Below are 16,175 nucleotides of genomic sequence, written 5' to 3'. Positions count from 1 at the left end.
GTTACGTGCCAGCCGCGGGGGGCGGGAGTTTCAGCAAGACGCTGGCCAGGGGAAGAGACGCGCTTGGGCGCCGGAGCTCAGGATTGGAAGAAGCAGGTAATCCTTCCCCGTGGAGCCTGCTGGGGGCTAAAAGAAGTAGAGGAGCCGAGAAGCTCGACTCCCCAGAGTTGTTCTCCGGCAAAGGGCACCAAATGGGCCAACTTCACCTTTGCGGGGGTCCCTCCTCACACCTCCATGGCTACCACCTTGGCCCCTTTCGGCTTCCCGAAATTCCAGACCCAGTCAATGTTAGGGCTGCTTGGTCCAACACAGTTGGACTCGTTACATTTGAATGTCACATCAACAACGAATACATTTTTAGTATAAGTATATCCCAGATTTGCACAGGCCATACTTATGCTACGAAATAATTGTTCTGATGTTCATATTTAACCGGGTGTCCCGGATTTTTATTAGCTAAATCTGGCAATCTTACCCAATAGCTTGCTGTCCACACAGGATTTTCGTTAGCCTTTGTCACACTCAAAGCCCTACCGTGGCTGCCCATTTCACACTGATGAAAAACTAAAGCCTTCACTCTGCCCGTTAGAGACCCTCTAGCCACTCTTGGCCCCGAGCAGCTTCCTGTCTCCCCGCTGAGGCCAACACAGGACCCTTCCTTGCCTCCCAGTTACACCCTTCCCAGCCCCTCCCCACAGAACTGCCCGAATGACTCTCGTGAGAACCGACCATCTAGCCCCAGTGACTTTAAAAAAAAAGTGCCTCAGTTAACTATCTCTGGCTTAAAATGTCGCAGATAACTTACTCTTAACCTACACATAAACCAACGCCCTAGGATTCTCCATCTCGGGAACAGGAACTCACCCAGGCCAGAAACGGAGCAGGCAGCCATGTTGGTGCTTTCCCTCACAATCCACATTCAATCTAGCAACAAGTGTTGTCCAGGTGACCTCCCAAAGTTCTATCCATGTCTCCACATCTCCATCCAGTGCTACTATGCTAACGAGTCCAAGCCAACATCCTTACTCACCAAGATTACAGATATATGCTCCCCAAATAGTGTCCCCCGACATTCATTACACAGCTAGACGGACCTTTCGGTCATAAATCCAATCACTGTTTTCCTTAAAACCCTCCAGCGGTTCTCCTCACAAACACATACACAAGTACATACTAATTTCCCAGGCTTAGTGCGCCTTTCAGTTTTGCGGAGCAGCTCACCTCATCAGACTCATCAGAATCAGCCGTCCACCTGGCCGCCATCTTGAAGTTTGGGCAGGAACCCCCAAGAACCAAGTGTTCTCAATACATTGTTTCGAGTGAGAGCACGTGCCCTCACGCTGAGCTAGTGCCTTTCCCCACTCTTACTGTGGCCAGCCCCTCTGCAGAACTAACAACAGTCGCTTGCTTTTGAATATTTGCAAGGTACATTTAAAAATAGGTGGAGGCCAGGCACGGTGGCTCATGCCTGTAATGCCAGCGCTTTGGGAGGCCGAGGCGGGCGGATCACTTAACGTCAGGAGTTTAAGATCGGCCTGGCCAACGTGGTGAAATCCTGTCTCTGCTAAAAATACAACATTTAGCCGGGCGTGGCGGCACAAGCCTATAGTCCCAGCTACTCAGGAGGCTGAGGCAGGAGAATAGCTGGAACCCAGGAGGTGGAGGTTGCAGTGAGCCGAAATGGTGCCACTGCACTCCAGCCTGGGCGACAGAGAGACTCCGTCTCAAAAAAAGAAATAAAATAAAATAAAAATACGTGGTATATTTGCAGGGTACAACATTTAAGACTACTTTAAAATACCCTAGTAAAAGAAAGCCTCTCTCACCTGTTCCGGCCACTGATGTCACTTTCACAGAAGGCACCATTGTTTATCAGTTTCTATTCTGTGCAATTTACAAATAGTGTCTTGTTTGTATATTTTTCCTCCCACTAGAATGGTACTACAGTCTTAGGGTGACCAACTTGCAGAGAGCCAACCCAGGACCTAGATGTTGTAGATGAAGAAAACCCATAACATATTATAAATAATTGTCCATATGTATCATTACTTAACAATAAGTGTTCACTTGAAATTATGTTTTTATGTATTATTTTCTGTTACATAAGTCCTATTTAAACAAAACACTAAGACTAAACCGTGGCCATTGGTAGTAATTAATAGTAGGATAAGTTAAATAATATGTGTGAGAAAATCTAACAATATTTTTCATTATATTTCTGTCCTCTGTGCAATCTAACTCTTGCACATTTAAATTTTGTACTCTGTATTGTGTATTCTTTATATACAGAAATATAAGACTTTTAAAAGGAATGTAAATACAATAAGACAAACAGCTATCTATATATATTTTTAATTTTTCTGTGTATATAGTAAGTATATGTATTTATGGGGTACATGAAATGTTTTGATGCTTGCATGCAATGTGAAATAATCACATCATGGAAAATAGGGTATCCGTCTCTTCAAGCATTTATTGTTTGTGTTATAAGCAATCCAATTGCATTCTTTGTTATTTTAAAATTTACAATTAAATTATTATTGACTATAGTCACCCTGTTGTGCTAGCAAATGCCAGGTTTTATTCATTGTTTCTATTTTGTTGTACACATGAACATACCTGCTATCCCACTATCCTTTCCAGCCTGTGGTAACCATCTTTCTACTCTCTGTGTCCGTGAGTTCAATTGTTTTGAGTTTTGGATCCCACAAATAAGTGAAAACATGTGATGTTTGTATTTCTGTCCTTGGCTTATTTCACTTACCATAATGACTTTTGGTTCCATCCTTGTGGTTGCAAATAACAGGATCTCATTCTTTTTTATGGCTGAATAGTACTCCATTGTGTATAAGTGCCACATTAAAAATTTTTTTTATTTTATGTTCAGGGGTATATGTGCAGGTTTGTTATATAGGTAAACTTGTGTCACAGGGGTTTGTCATACAGATTATTTTGTCACCCTAGTACCAAATAGTTATTTTTCCTAATCCTCTTCCTCCTCTTACCCTTCAATCTTAGGTAGGCCCCAGTGTCTGTTGTTCCCCTCTTTGTGTCCATGAGTTCTCATCATTTACCTCCCACTTATGAGTGAGAATATGTGGTATTTGGTTTTCCGTTCCTGCGTTAGTTTGCCAAGGATAATGGCCTTCAGCTCCATCCATGTTCCCAGAAGACCTGATCTTGTTCATTTTTATGGCTGCATAGTATTCCATGGTGTATATGTACCACATTTTATTTATCCAATCTGTCACTGATGGGCATTTAGGTTGATTCCGTGTCTTTACTATTGTGCATAATGCTGCAATGAACGTTCACATGCATATATATATGTGTGTGTGTGTGTGTGTGTGTGTATATTTAGATGGAGTCCTGCTCTGTTGCCCAGGCTAGAGTGTAGTGATGTGATCTCGGTTCATTGTAACCTCTGCCTCCCAGGTTCAAGTGATTTCCAGCTAATTTACGTATTTTTTTTTAGTAGAGACAGGGTTTCATCATGTTGGCCAGGCTGGTCTCGAACTTCTGACCTCAAGTGATCCACCTGCCTCGGCCTCCCAAAGTGCTAGGATTACAGGTATCCACTGCACCTGGCTTGTATTTGTCTTTATGGTAGATGATTTATATTCCTTTGGGTATATACTCTGTTATGGGATTGTTGGGTACAATGGTAGTTCTCTTTTTAGCTCTTTGAGGAATTGCCACACTGCTTTCCAGAATGGCTGAACTAATTTACACTACCTTCAACAGTGTATAAGCATTCCCTTTTCTCTGCAACCTTGCCAACACCTGTTATTTTTTTACTTCTTTTTATTTGAGCCTGGGTCTCACTCTGTCACCCTGGATGGACTACAGAGGCACGCTCACAGCTCATTGCAGCTTTGACCTCCTGGGCTCAAGCGATCCTCCCACCTCAGCCTCCTTAGTAGATGGGACTATAGGTATGTGCCACCATGTCCAGGTAATTTTGGTACTTTTTGTAGAGGTGGGGTTCTGCCATGTTGCCCAGGCTTGTCTCTGACTCCTGGACTCAAGCGATCTGTCCACTTCAGCCTCCCAAAGTGCTAGGATTACAGAAATAAGCTACTGTGCCTGGCCTGACTTTTTAATAACAGCCATTCTGACTGGTGTGAAATGGTATCTCATTGTGGCTTTGATTTGCATTTCTCTAATGATCAGTGATATTGAGCTTTTCTCATATACATGTTGGCCACATGTATGTCTTCTTTTGAAAAATATCAGTTTATATCCTTTGCCCACCTATTGATGGTTCTTGTGCATTTGTTTAAGTTGCTTAGAGATGCTGGATACTAGACCTTTGTCAGATGCATAGTTTGCAAATACTTTCTCCCATTCTGTAGGTTGTCTGTTTACTCTGTTGATCGTTTCTTTTGCAGTGCAGAAACTCTCAAGTTTAATTAGATCCCATCTGTCAATTTTTGCTTTTGTTGCAATTGCTTTTGGCATCTTTATTATGAATCTTTGCTCATTCCTATGTCCAGAATGGCATTGCCTGGGTTGTCTTCCAGGATTTTTATAGTTTTGAGTTTTACATTTAAGTCTTTAATCCATCTTGCATTGATTTTTGTATATGGTATAAGAAAGGGGTCCAGTTTCAATCTTTTGTCTGTGGCTAGCCAGATATCCCAGTACCATTTATTGAATAGGGAGTCCTTTCCCCACTGCTTGTTTTTGTCAGCTATGTTGAAGATCAGATGGTTGTAGGTGTATGAGCTTATTTCTGGGTTCCCTATTTTGTTCCATTGGTCTATGTGTCTGTTTTTGTATCAGCACCGTGCTATTTTGATTACTGTAGTCCTGTAGTATAGTTTGAAGTCAGGTAACATGATGCCTCCAGCTTTGTTCTCTTTGCTTAGGATTGCCTGGGCTATTAGGGCTTTTTTTTTTTTTTCCCAGATGAATTTTAAAATAGTTTGTTTTGGCCAGGCATGGTGGCTCATGCCTGTAATCCCAGCACTTTGGGAGGCCGGGGTGGGCGGATCACCTGAGGTCAGGAGTTCAAAACCAGTCTGGCCAACATGGCGAAACTCCCTTTTAGTAGAGATTTTTAGTCTCTACTAAAAATACAAAAATTAGCTGGGTGCAGTGGTGGGCACCTGTAATCCCGGCTACTTGGGTGACTGAGGCAGGAGAATCGCTTAAACCCGGGAGGTGGAGGTTGCAGTGAGCTGAGATCATGCCATCGTACTCTAGACTGGATGACAGAGCAAGACTCTGTCTCAAAAAAAAAAAAAAAGTAAATTTTTTTCTAGTTCTGTGAAGAATGTCATTGGTGGTTTGACAGGAATAGCATTGAATCTGTAAATTACTTTGGGCAATATGGCCATTTAAACAATATTGATTCTTCCTATCCATGAGCGTGGAATGTTTTTCCATTTGTTTGTATCATCTCAGATTTCTTTGAGCAGTGTTTTGGAGTTCTGATTGTAGAGATCTTTCACCTCACTGGTTAACTATATTCCTAGGTATTTTATTCTTTTTGTGGCAATTGTGAATGGCATTGTATTCCTAATTTGGCTCTTGGCTTCACTGTTGTTGGTGTATAGAAATGCTAGTGATTTTTGTCCATTGATTTTTGTATCCTGAAACTTTGCTGAAGTTGTTTATCAGCTAAAGGAGCTTTTGGCCTGAGACTATGGATTTTCTAGACACAGAATCATGTCATCTGCAAACAGGGACAGTTTGACGTCCTCTCTTCCTATTTGGATGCCCTTTGTTTCTTTTGCCTGATTGCTCTGGCCAGGAATCCAATACTATGTTGAATAGGAGTGGTGAGAGAGGGCATCCTTGTTTTGGTACCACATTTTCTTTATCCATTCAGCTGTTGATGGACGCTTAGATTGCTTCCAAATGATGGCTATTGTGAAGAGTGCTGCAATAAACATGGGAGTGCAGACATCTCTTTGATATATGGATTTTCTTTCTTTTGGGTATACCCAGCAGTTGGATTGCTGGAATACATGGTAGTTATATTTTTGTTTTTTTTGAGGAACCTCCAAACTCTTCTTTATAGTGGTTGAGTATTAATAATTTACAATCCCACCAACAGTGTAGGGGACTCTCTTTTTTTCACACCCTCGTCAGCATTTGTTACTGCCTGTCTTTTGTATAAAAACCATTTTAACTGGAATGAGATAATATCTCATTGTAGTTTCGATTTGTATTTCTCTGACGGTTAATGATGTCAAACACCTCTTCATGTACGTTTTCTATTTTTGTGTCTTCTTTTGAGAATGTCTATTCAACTCTTTTGCCTATTTTAAAAAATCAGATTATTAGATTATTTTCCTATAGAGTTGTTTGACCTTCTTATATTGTCTGGTTATTAATCCCTTGTCAGATGGGTAGTTTGCAAATATTTTCTCCTATTCTGTGGGTAGTCTCTTCACTTTGTTGATTGCATCATTTGCTGTACAGGAGCTTTTTAACTTGATGTGATCTCATTTGCCTATTTTTGCTTTGGTTGCTTGTGCTTGTGGGGTATTACTCAAGAAATCTTTGCCAAGATTGATGCCTTTTGGAGTTTCTCCAATGTTTTGTTTCAGTAGTTTCATAGTTTCAGGTCTTAGATTTAGGTATTTAATCCGTTTTGATTTGATTTTTGTATATGGCAAGAGATGTATGAGTCTAGTTTCATTCTTCTGCATATGGATATTCAGTTTTCCCAGCATCATTTATTGAAGAGAGTGTCTTTTTCCCAGTGTATGTTCTTGGCACCTTTGTCAACAATGAGTTCACTGTATTTGTGTGGATTTGTTTCTGGGTTTTATATTTTGTTCCATTGGTCTATGTGTCTGTTTTAATGCCACTACCAGGCTGTTTTGGTAACTGTAGCTCTGTAATATAATTTGAGGTCAGGTAATGTGATTCCTCTAATTTTGTTCTTATTGCTTAGGACAGCATTGGCTATTCTGGAGTTTTATTCGTTCTATAAACATTTTAGGATTTTTTTTTTCTGTTTCTGTGAAGAATGTCCTTGGTATACTGATGGAAATTTTATTGAATCTGTAGATTGCTTGTACCTTACAGATCTCCTGGCCGGTAAGGTTTTCTCTGAAAAGTTTGGTGCCACATGTATTGCAGCTCCATTGTATGTTATTTGTTTCTTTCCTCTTGCTGCTTTTATGATCCTTTGTTTGTCCTTGACCTTTGGGGTTCTGATTATTAAATGCCTTGACATAGTCTTCTTTGGGTAGTGATATGGTTTGGCTGTGTCCCCAACCAAATCTCATCTTGAATTGTAACTCCCACATTTCCCACGTGTCATGGGAGGAACCTTGTGGGAGGTGACTGAATTATGGGGGTGGGTCTTTCCTGCACTGTTCTTGTGAGAGTGAATGAGTTTCATGAGATCTGAATGTTTTAAAAATCTAGGGTTTTTCTGCACAAGGTCTTTCTTTTTCCCTGCTGCCATCCATGTAAGATGTGACTTGCCCCTCCTTGCCTTCTGCCATGATTGTGAGGTCTCCCGAGCCACGTGGAACTGAGTCCAATTAAACCTCTTTCTTTTGTAAACTGCCCAGTCTCGGGTATGTCTTTATCAGCAGTGTGAAAATGGACTAATACAATAAATTGGTACCAGAAATGAGGTGCTGCTGAAAAGACCCAAAAATGTGGAAGTGACTTTGGAACTGGGTAACAAGCTGAGGTTGGAACAGTTTGGAGGGCTCAGAAGAAGACAGAAAAAATGTGGGAAAGTTTGAAACTCCCTAGGGACTTGTTTAATGGCTTTGCCCAAAATGCTGATAGCAATCTGGACAAGAAAGTCCAGGCTGAGGTGGTCTCAGATGGAAATGAGGAACTTGTTGGGAACTGGAGCAGAGGTGACTCTTGTTATGTTTTAGCAAAGAGACTTGGTGGAATTTTGCCCCTGCCTTAGAGATTTGTGGAACTTTGAACTTGAGAGAGATGATTTAGGGTATCTGGCAGAAGAAATTTCTAAGCAGCAAAGCATTCAAGAGATGACTTAGGTGCTGTTAAAGGCATTCAGTTTTATATGGGAAGAAAAGCATAAAACTTTGGAAAATTTGCAGCCTTACAATGCCATAGAAGAGAAAATCCCATTTTCTGAGGATAAATTTAAGCCCACTGAAAAAATCTGCATAAATAACAAGGGGCTGAATGTTAATCCTCAAGACAATGGGGAAAATGTATCCAGGGCATGTCAGAGGTCTTCAGGGCAGGCCCTCCATCACAGGCCCAGAGGCCTAGGAGGAAAAAGTAGTTTTGTGGGCCAGGTCCAGGGTCCCAGTGCTGTGTTCAGCCTAGGGACTTGGTGCCCAACATCCCAGCCACTCCAGCCATGGGTGAAAGGGGTCAATATAGAGCTTGGGCTGTGGCTTTAGAGGGTTCAAGCCTCAAGCCTTGCCACATGGTATTGAGACTGCAAGAGCACAGAAGTCAAGAATTGAGGTTTGGGAACCTCTGCCTAGATCTCAAAGGATGTATGGAAATGCCTGGATCCCCAGGCAGAAGTTTGCTGCAGGTGCAGAGCTGTCATGGAGAATCTCTGCTAGGGCAGTGTGGAAGGGAAATGTGGCGTTGGAGCCTTCTCATGGAGAACCTCTTGCTAGAGCAGTATGGGAGGGAAATGTGGGGTCAGAGCCCCCACAAAGAGTTCCTACTGGTGCACCACCTTCTGGAGCTGTGAGATGAGGGCTACTGTCCTCCAGACCCCAGAATGGTAGATCCACTGACAACTTGTACTGTGTGCCTGGAAAAGCTGCAGACACTCACTGCCAGCCTGTGAAGGCAGTTGGGAGGGAGGCTATACCCTGCAAAGTCACAGGGCTAGAGCTACCCGCTACCCAAGACCATGGCAACCCATCTTTTGCATCAGTGTGACCTGGATGTGAGACAGAGAGTCAAAGGAGATCATTTTGGACCTTTAAGATTTGTCTGCCCTGCTGGATTTTGGATTTGCATGGGGTCTATAGCCCCTTTCTTTTGGCCAATTTCTCCCATTTGGAATGGCTGTATTTACCCAATGCCTGTACCTCCATTGTATCTAGGAAGTTAGTAGCTTGCTTTTTATTTTACAGGCTCATAGGCAGAAGGGACTTGCCTTGTCTCAGTTGAGACTTTGGACTGTGGACTTTTGAGTTAATGCTGAAATGAGGTAAGACCTTGGGGGACTGTTGGGAAAGCATGATTGGCTTTGAAATGTGAGGATATGAGATTTGGAAGGGGCCGGGATTGGAATGATATGGTTTGGCTGTGTCCCCACCCAAATCTCATCTTGAATTGTAACTGCCACAATTCCCACGTATTGTGCGTGGGACCCAGTGGGAGGTAATTGAATCATGGGGGCTGGTCTTTCCCCTGCTGTTCTCACAATAGTGAATAAGTCTCAGGAGATCCGATGGTTTTATCAAGAGGAGTTCCCCTGCACAATCTCTGTCTTTGCTTGCTGCCATCCATGTAAGACATGACTTGCTCCTTCTTGCCTTCCACCTTGATTGTTAGGCCTCTGCAGCCACGTGGAACCATAAGTCTATTAAACCCCTTTCTTTTGTAAATTGCCCAGTCTCGGGTATGTCTTTATCAGTGGTGTGAAAATGGACTAATAGACCTTCTTAAGTTAATTTTTAGGTATTTAAATTTATTTGTGGCAATTTTAAATAGGATTACTTTTTTTGTTTATTTCTTATTCACATTGTTTACTGTTGGTATATAGAAATGCTACTGATTTTTGTATGTTGATTTTGTATTATACAACTTTACTGAATTTGTCAGTTCTGATGGTTTTTTGATGGAATCTTTAGATTTTTCCAAATATAGGATTATATCATCTGCAAACAAGGATAATTTGACTTCTTCTTTTTCAATTTGGATGCCCTGTATTTCTTTCTCTTCTCTGATTGCTCTAGCAAGCACTTCCAGTACTATGGTGAATAACAGTAGTGAAAGTGGGCATCCTTATCCTGTTCCATATCTTAGAGGAAGGGCTTTAAGTTATTCCCCATTTAGTATGATACTATCTATGGGTCTGTCATATATGGCTTTTATTATGTTGAGGTATGTTCCTTCTATACCCAGTTTTCTGATGGTTTTTGTCCTGAAGGGATGTTGAATTTTATCAAATGCTTTTTCACCATCAATTGAAATAATCATATAGTTTTCATTCTTTATTTTTTTGCTAAGATCTATCACGTTGATTGATTTGTGTTTGTTGAACCAGTTTTTCATCCCAGGGATAAATCCCACTTGATCGTGATGAATTATCTTCTTAATGTTTTGTTTAACTTGGTTTGCTAGTATTTTGTTGAGGATTTATGCATGAATATTCATCAAAGATATTGGCATGTAGTTTTCTTTTTTTGAAGTGTCTTTGTCTGGTTTTGGTATCAGAGTAATATTGGCCTTGTAGAAAAGAGTTTGATGGTGTTCTATCCTCCTCTGTTTTTTGAGAATAGTTTTAATAGAATTGGTATTAGTTCTTTAAATATTTCATAGAATTAATCAGTAAAGCCATCAGGTCCTGGGCTTTTCTTTTGTGGGAGACTTTTTATTGTATCTTTGATCTCATTAGACTAATATTCTAAGTGAAGTAACTTAGGAATGGAAAACCAAACATCATATGGCCTTTAATTATCATTGACCTTAAAGACTGCTTTTTTTTCATATTCCTTTAGACAAGTCAGACTGTGAAAAATTTGCTTTCACTGTAACTTCCATTAACAATTCAGCTCCTGCAGCTAGATATCAATGGAAAGTTTTACCTCAAGGAATAATTAACAGTCCTACTATTTGTAAGTTGTTTGTCGGTACTGTGTTACAACCTATCCAACAGACTTTTAAAAATAATTACCTTCTTCATTATATGGATGATATACTGATTGCTGCCCCCACTAAAGATGAATTAATTCAATGTTTTACTTCTTTAAAATTAGCTGTTGCCAATGCAGGACTCCACATCGCTCCTAATAAAATTCAACAAGCCACTACTTTTCTGTACTTAGGAATGCAGCTAGAAGCTCACTCCATTAAGCCTCCAAAAGTCCAACTTTGTACTGACAATTTAAACACCTTAAATTATTTTCAAAAATTACTAGTGACATCAACTATCTCAGACCAACCCTAGGCATCCCTACTTGTGCATTATCTCATCTATTTGCTACTTTATCGGGAGATACAGATTTAAACAGTCCTCGCTGTCTATCTGAACCAGCAAAACAAGAGTTGTCTTTTGTAGAACAAAGAGTGAGAGAGGCACAAGTCTCTCGTATTGACCCAAATTTGCCTTTACAATTTTTAGTTTTTCCTTCCATGCACTTTCCTATGGGACTTACAGTACGAGATGATTCTCTAGTTGAAAGGGTATTTCCTCCTAATTCGGCCTCTAAAACTCTTTCATTATATCTTGATCAAATGGCCACTTTGATTGGGTTAGGATGTCAACATATCACTAAAATTTCTGGCTTTGATCCAAACATTATTGTGGTCCATTTGTCAAAAAATGAAGTTAAAACTGCCTTTTCTACATCTTTGTGCTGGCAGACTAATCTGGCTGACTTCACTGGCACTATTGATAATTATTTGCCTAAGTCAAAGTTCTTTCAATTTCTGTGAAATACTTCCTGAATTCTACCAAAACTTACTAGTTCATCACCACTAGAGGCAGCTGTTACCATTTTTACTGATGGATCCAGTAATGGAAAGGCAGGGTATGTAGGACCAAGAGATAAAGTCGTTTCTACTCCATACACTTCTGCTCAAAAAGCCGAGTTGTTTGCTGTTATCTCTGCATTACAGGATTTTGATCAGCCTCTTAATATTGTCTCTGACTCAGCTTATGTAGTCCATGCCACTAAGGCAATAGAAACAGCTGCCACCAAAAATATTACTGACACTAATCCATTTTCCTTGTTCCCTTTGTTACAAAAAAAGGCAGAAACTGAAATCACCCTTTTTTCATCACTCGCATTTGATTTCATACTAATTTGCCTGGACCTTTATCCAGTGGTAATCATAACGTTGATACTATAGTTTCTCTAGCCATTATAGATGCAGAACAATTTCATCAACTCACCCATACTAATGCCTCAGGTCTTAAACATAAATATTCTCTCATTTGGAAACAAGCTAAACAAATTGTACAACACTGTTCTCAGTGTCAGGTTCTTATCTTACCCACATAATCTCCCGGAGTTAATCCCCAAGGCCTTTCTCGTAATGCTATTTGGCAAATGGATGTTACTCATGTTCCTTCTTTTGGAAAATTAGCTTATGTGCATGTCGCAGTTGACACCTTTTCCAGTTTCATCTGGGCTACCTGTCAAACTGGAGAAGCCACTTCTCACATTAAAAAACATATGTTTTCATGTTTTGTGGTTATGGCAATTACTAGTGAGCTCAAAATAGACAATGGTCCAGCCTATTGCAGTAAAGCTTTAAAAAATTGTCTTGATCAGTGGCATATTAAACATATTACTGGTATCCCTTATAACCCACAAAGCCAAGCTATTGTAGAAAGAACTAACAAAACTTTAAAATTACAATTACTGAAACAAAAAGAGGGGAATAAGGAGTTGTCTATCCCTCACATACAACTAAACTTGGAATTGCTCACATTAAATTTTCTTAATATTCCTAAATCTAGTTCTGTTACTGCTGCTGAAAAACATTTCTCTGGTAACTGTCCCACGGTAAATCAAGGAAGGGAAGTATGGTGGAAAGATGTTCAATCTAATATGTGGTCAAAAGGTTCTATTTTAACGTGGGGAAGAGGCTATGCTTGTGTTTCTCCATGTGAACATTAATCTCCTGTTTGGATTCCTGCTAGACACCTGAAATTGTGTCCTGAAGATGCATGCAACAACAAGACAGAGAAATTTGCTGAAAAAAATGCCACAGCAGGAAACAACTAATACATCCAATCGTCAAAAAGAAGAAAATGACCACGCTAACTCCTTTACAACAGACAATCCAGTCAGTCATCCTGAACAACTTGTCTGCAGCGATCCAGGTCTGGCTCAACCTCTGCCTCCTCCTGATGACACTGATCCTTTTACCATCTGTCACCCCACAGACTGTTGAAAACCATACATATTGAGCCTGTATTCCTTTTCCTCTTCTTATTCGAGCCATGACATGGATGGACGCCCCTATCGAGGTCTATGTTAATGATAGTATTTGGATGCCTGGTTCTGTAGATGATCGTTGTCCTGCTCAACCTTCAGAATAAAGAACCCCTTTCAATATCACTTTAGGTTTTAGGTATCCACCTTGGGCCTGGGACCCACTAATGGATGTCTCTCATTAGATATTCAAATTTGGGCAGTTACACTACCATCTAGTCACTCTGTCCCTCCTTTAGGACACTTGGTATCAGTGCTCTCATTAAAACCTCTAAGACGGATCAAAATAAGAATCACTGATTATATTCACACATCCCAAAATAAGCCTTTAGGACCTGCGTGTCCCCTGAACTTGTCTTTAAATGCTGACAAATTAATATAGAAGGATTGTGTTAGTTCAGAAGGAACTGTGTTATTTAATTCTTCTCACTACACCATTGCTGATTGGGCTTCTAAAGGTCATATTACTAATGATTGCTCTCAAAGTCACAGAGATTATCAACATTTTCTCCATGATATTACTTATCAAAAAAGTAATGATAATCCTCCCCTATTATATCATATGTTTAACTCCTTTTTTCCTTTTAAGTGGAAAGGGGCAGGGGTTGCCCCTCCAAAGCCAAGGCTCGTTGTTCCCCACTTAGGACCTGAACATTCAGAATTGTGGAGATTAACCATAGCTATGACTGGTATGAGACTTTGGGCTGGAGAAAGTGTTATAAGTAAATCCAACTTGTCACCTCGAAAACTAAAACAACAGATTGATTTACACTACTATTTCCACACAGCCAAAAATATCACTATGGCAGTCATCAAAAGGTCAATTCAAAGACGGGACAGTAAAGATTATGAGAACTTCTACCCCCCTGTTGCTAATGTCCCCCCACCACCTCTCATTCAACTTATTCCCCCCACTCCACATTCACAAAAAAGAGTACCATCCCCAAAATATATATACTCTCTATATGGAGTCCAATAAAACTATCCCACTTAAAAGTTGTATTAAACCACCATATATGTTCTTAGTACAAAAGATGCATATTATTTAAAAAAAAATTACCTGTCTTAATTGTTACTTGTATACTTGTATTGACTCATCCTTTAATCAATACCATAGTATTTTAATAGTCAGAGTCAGAGAAGGTATTTGGCTCCCTGTAGCCTTACATAGGCCTTGGGAATCTTCCCCTTCTATCCATGTTATTAACAATATTCTACAAAAATTTCCTAAAAGGAGTAAATGATTTATTTTTACATTAATTGCAGTAATAATGGGCTTGATTTCTGTTACTGCAACTGCTGCTACTGCTGGAGTTGCATTACATCAATCTATTCAAACTGTTCATTGTGTGGATAAATGGCAAACAAATTCTACTCAGATGTGGAATTTTCAGTCAGGTATTGATCAAAAATTGGCCAATCAAATTAATGATCTAAGACAAGCTGTTATATGGATGGGAGATAGAATTATGAGTTTAGAACACAGATTAAAAATGCAATGTCATTGGAATACTTCTGGTTTTTGTATAACTCCGTTTCAATATAATGAGTCTGTTCACAATTGGGAATTGGTAAAATGCCATTTACAAGGAAGTGAAGGTAATTTAAGTTTAGACATAAGCAAACTAAAAGAACAGATTTTTGAGGCCTCTCAAGCACACTTAACTGCTTTACCCAGTGCTGAAGTTTTAGACGGTATCTCTGAGGGGTTATCTAATCTCAACCCCATTCAATGGGTAAAATCTTTGGGAGGATCCACTATCGTTAATTTTGTTCTGTGTATAATTTGTGCTATTGGTTTATTGTTCATGTGTAAAATTGGAAAAAGTATTCTTCAATCTAGTCGTAATCAGTGCCAAGGTATGATTGCTATGGTTCATTTAAATCAGAGAAAAGGGGGAGATGTAGGGAGACCCCCCTGAAACTATTGCTATGGAATAAAAGATGAAATGCTCCTGATTGTTGTAAATACAAAATTGAATGCAGGATTGTGTAAAGACAATGCCAGGTTGGACTGCCAGAATGAGCCAACAGCGCATGACGTGCTTTCCCCTGCAGAGAGCCTGTGAACGGACGTGCAGTCAGGGAGGTTTCACATCACTAAGATTCCTATCCCAGAAAAGTGGATGTTCATAGCTCTGGGAATGGAATGCGACCCTTGTGGAGAGCCTATAAACACATGCATGAGAGGCACCTGTCCTTATGGATAAGATAGGGCTATAAATGCCCTCATCTTGCCATGGCTCTTCTAGATCTCTTTAGGGTTAAGGCATACTCCCTTCTGAGAATTTCTGGTCTAAATGGTTGTCTAGCTTCACATCCTGTTGCTGTGGATTGTTTGTAACCAGCTTTTGCTGCAACTGTTACTGCTGATTAATATCTGGCTAATCATAGGTTATGGAAAGACTATGTTTCTGTTTTAAGTCTCTGTTAGAAATTACTGATGTACGCACTATATTGTAAATTCTTATCTCTGTATACTTTACTTCTGCATACAGATGTTATGTTAAAGAATTACTTCATCCCCATGTGACCATCTAACCTCATAATCAAATGACCCTAAATCCCTCACTAACCTACCCTTGCCCTCACTGAATATAATAATAAATGCTGGTATATCCAGTGCATTGGTGACACCATGGGACCAGAAGGCAGTGACCCCCCTGGACCCAGCTTTCACTATCTTGTGTGTATCTATTATTTCTTGACCTGCCGATCCACCTGGGAACAAAGAAAGAGCCCCATTGCATTGCAGGCTGCTGGCCAGATCCTGCAATATTCAGTCCCATCCAGGTTGCTGTGAATGCCATTAATTCATTCCTTTATGGCTGAGTAGTATTCGATCACATACATATATACCACAGTTTCTTTAACCACTTGTTGATTGTTGGGCATTTGGGCTGGTTGCATATTTTTGCTATTGTGAATTGTGCTGCTATAAACATACTGAAATTGTGTATTCAGACAATTTCACAGGCTGATAGTTAACTCTAAAAATAGAAAATAGGGCTCAAACAAATGTTAGTCCTCAATGGTATAAATGAGGTTGAAACTCAGTCTAATGTATAAGGAAACCATACC

The 16,175-nt window shown here is 40.0% G+C and overlaps 1 long non-coding RNA gene across 1 annotated transcript; it reads left to right on the top strand.

Moving 5' to 3' along the window:
- Positions 1-17: 17 nt before the first annotated feature.
- LOC140710851 (uncharacterized) lies at positions 18-15,776 on the top strand. Its single transcript, XR_012091944.1, has 2 exons — positions 18-96; positions 12,800-15,776. It is a non-coding gene; the product is annotated as an uncharacterized lncRNA (long non-coding RNA).
- Positions 15,777-16,175: the final 399 nt, after the last annotated feature.

The sequence above is a fragment of the Chlorocebus sabaeus genome, chromosome X (genome assembly GCF_047675955.1).
Source record: "Chlorocebus sabaeus isolate Y175 chromosome X, mChlSab1.0.hap1, whole genome shotgun sequence".
In the NCBI taxonomy this organism is placed as follows: domain Eukaryota; kingdom Metazoa; phylum Chordata; class Mammalia; order Primates; family Cercopithecidae; genus Chlorocebus; species Chlorocebus sabaeus.
Note: the sequence above shows the minus strand (reverse complement) of the source record. Positions and strands in the feature narration are given on the sequence as shown.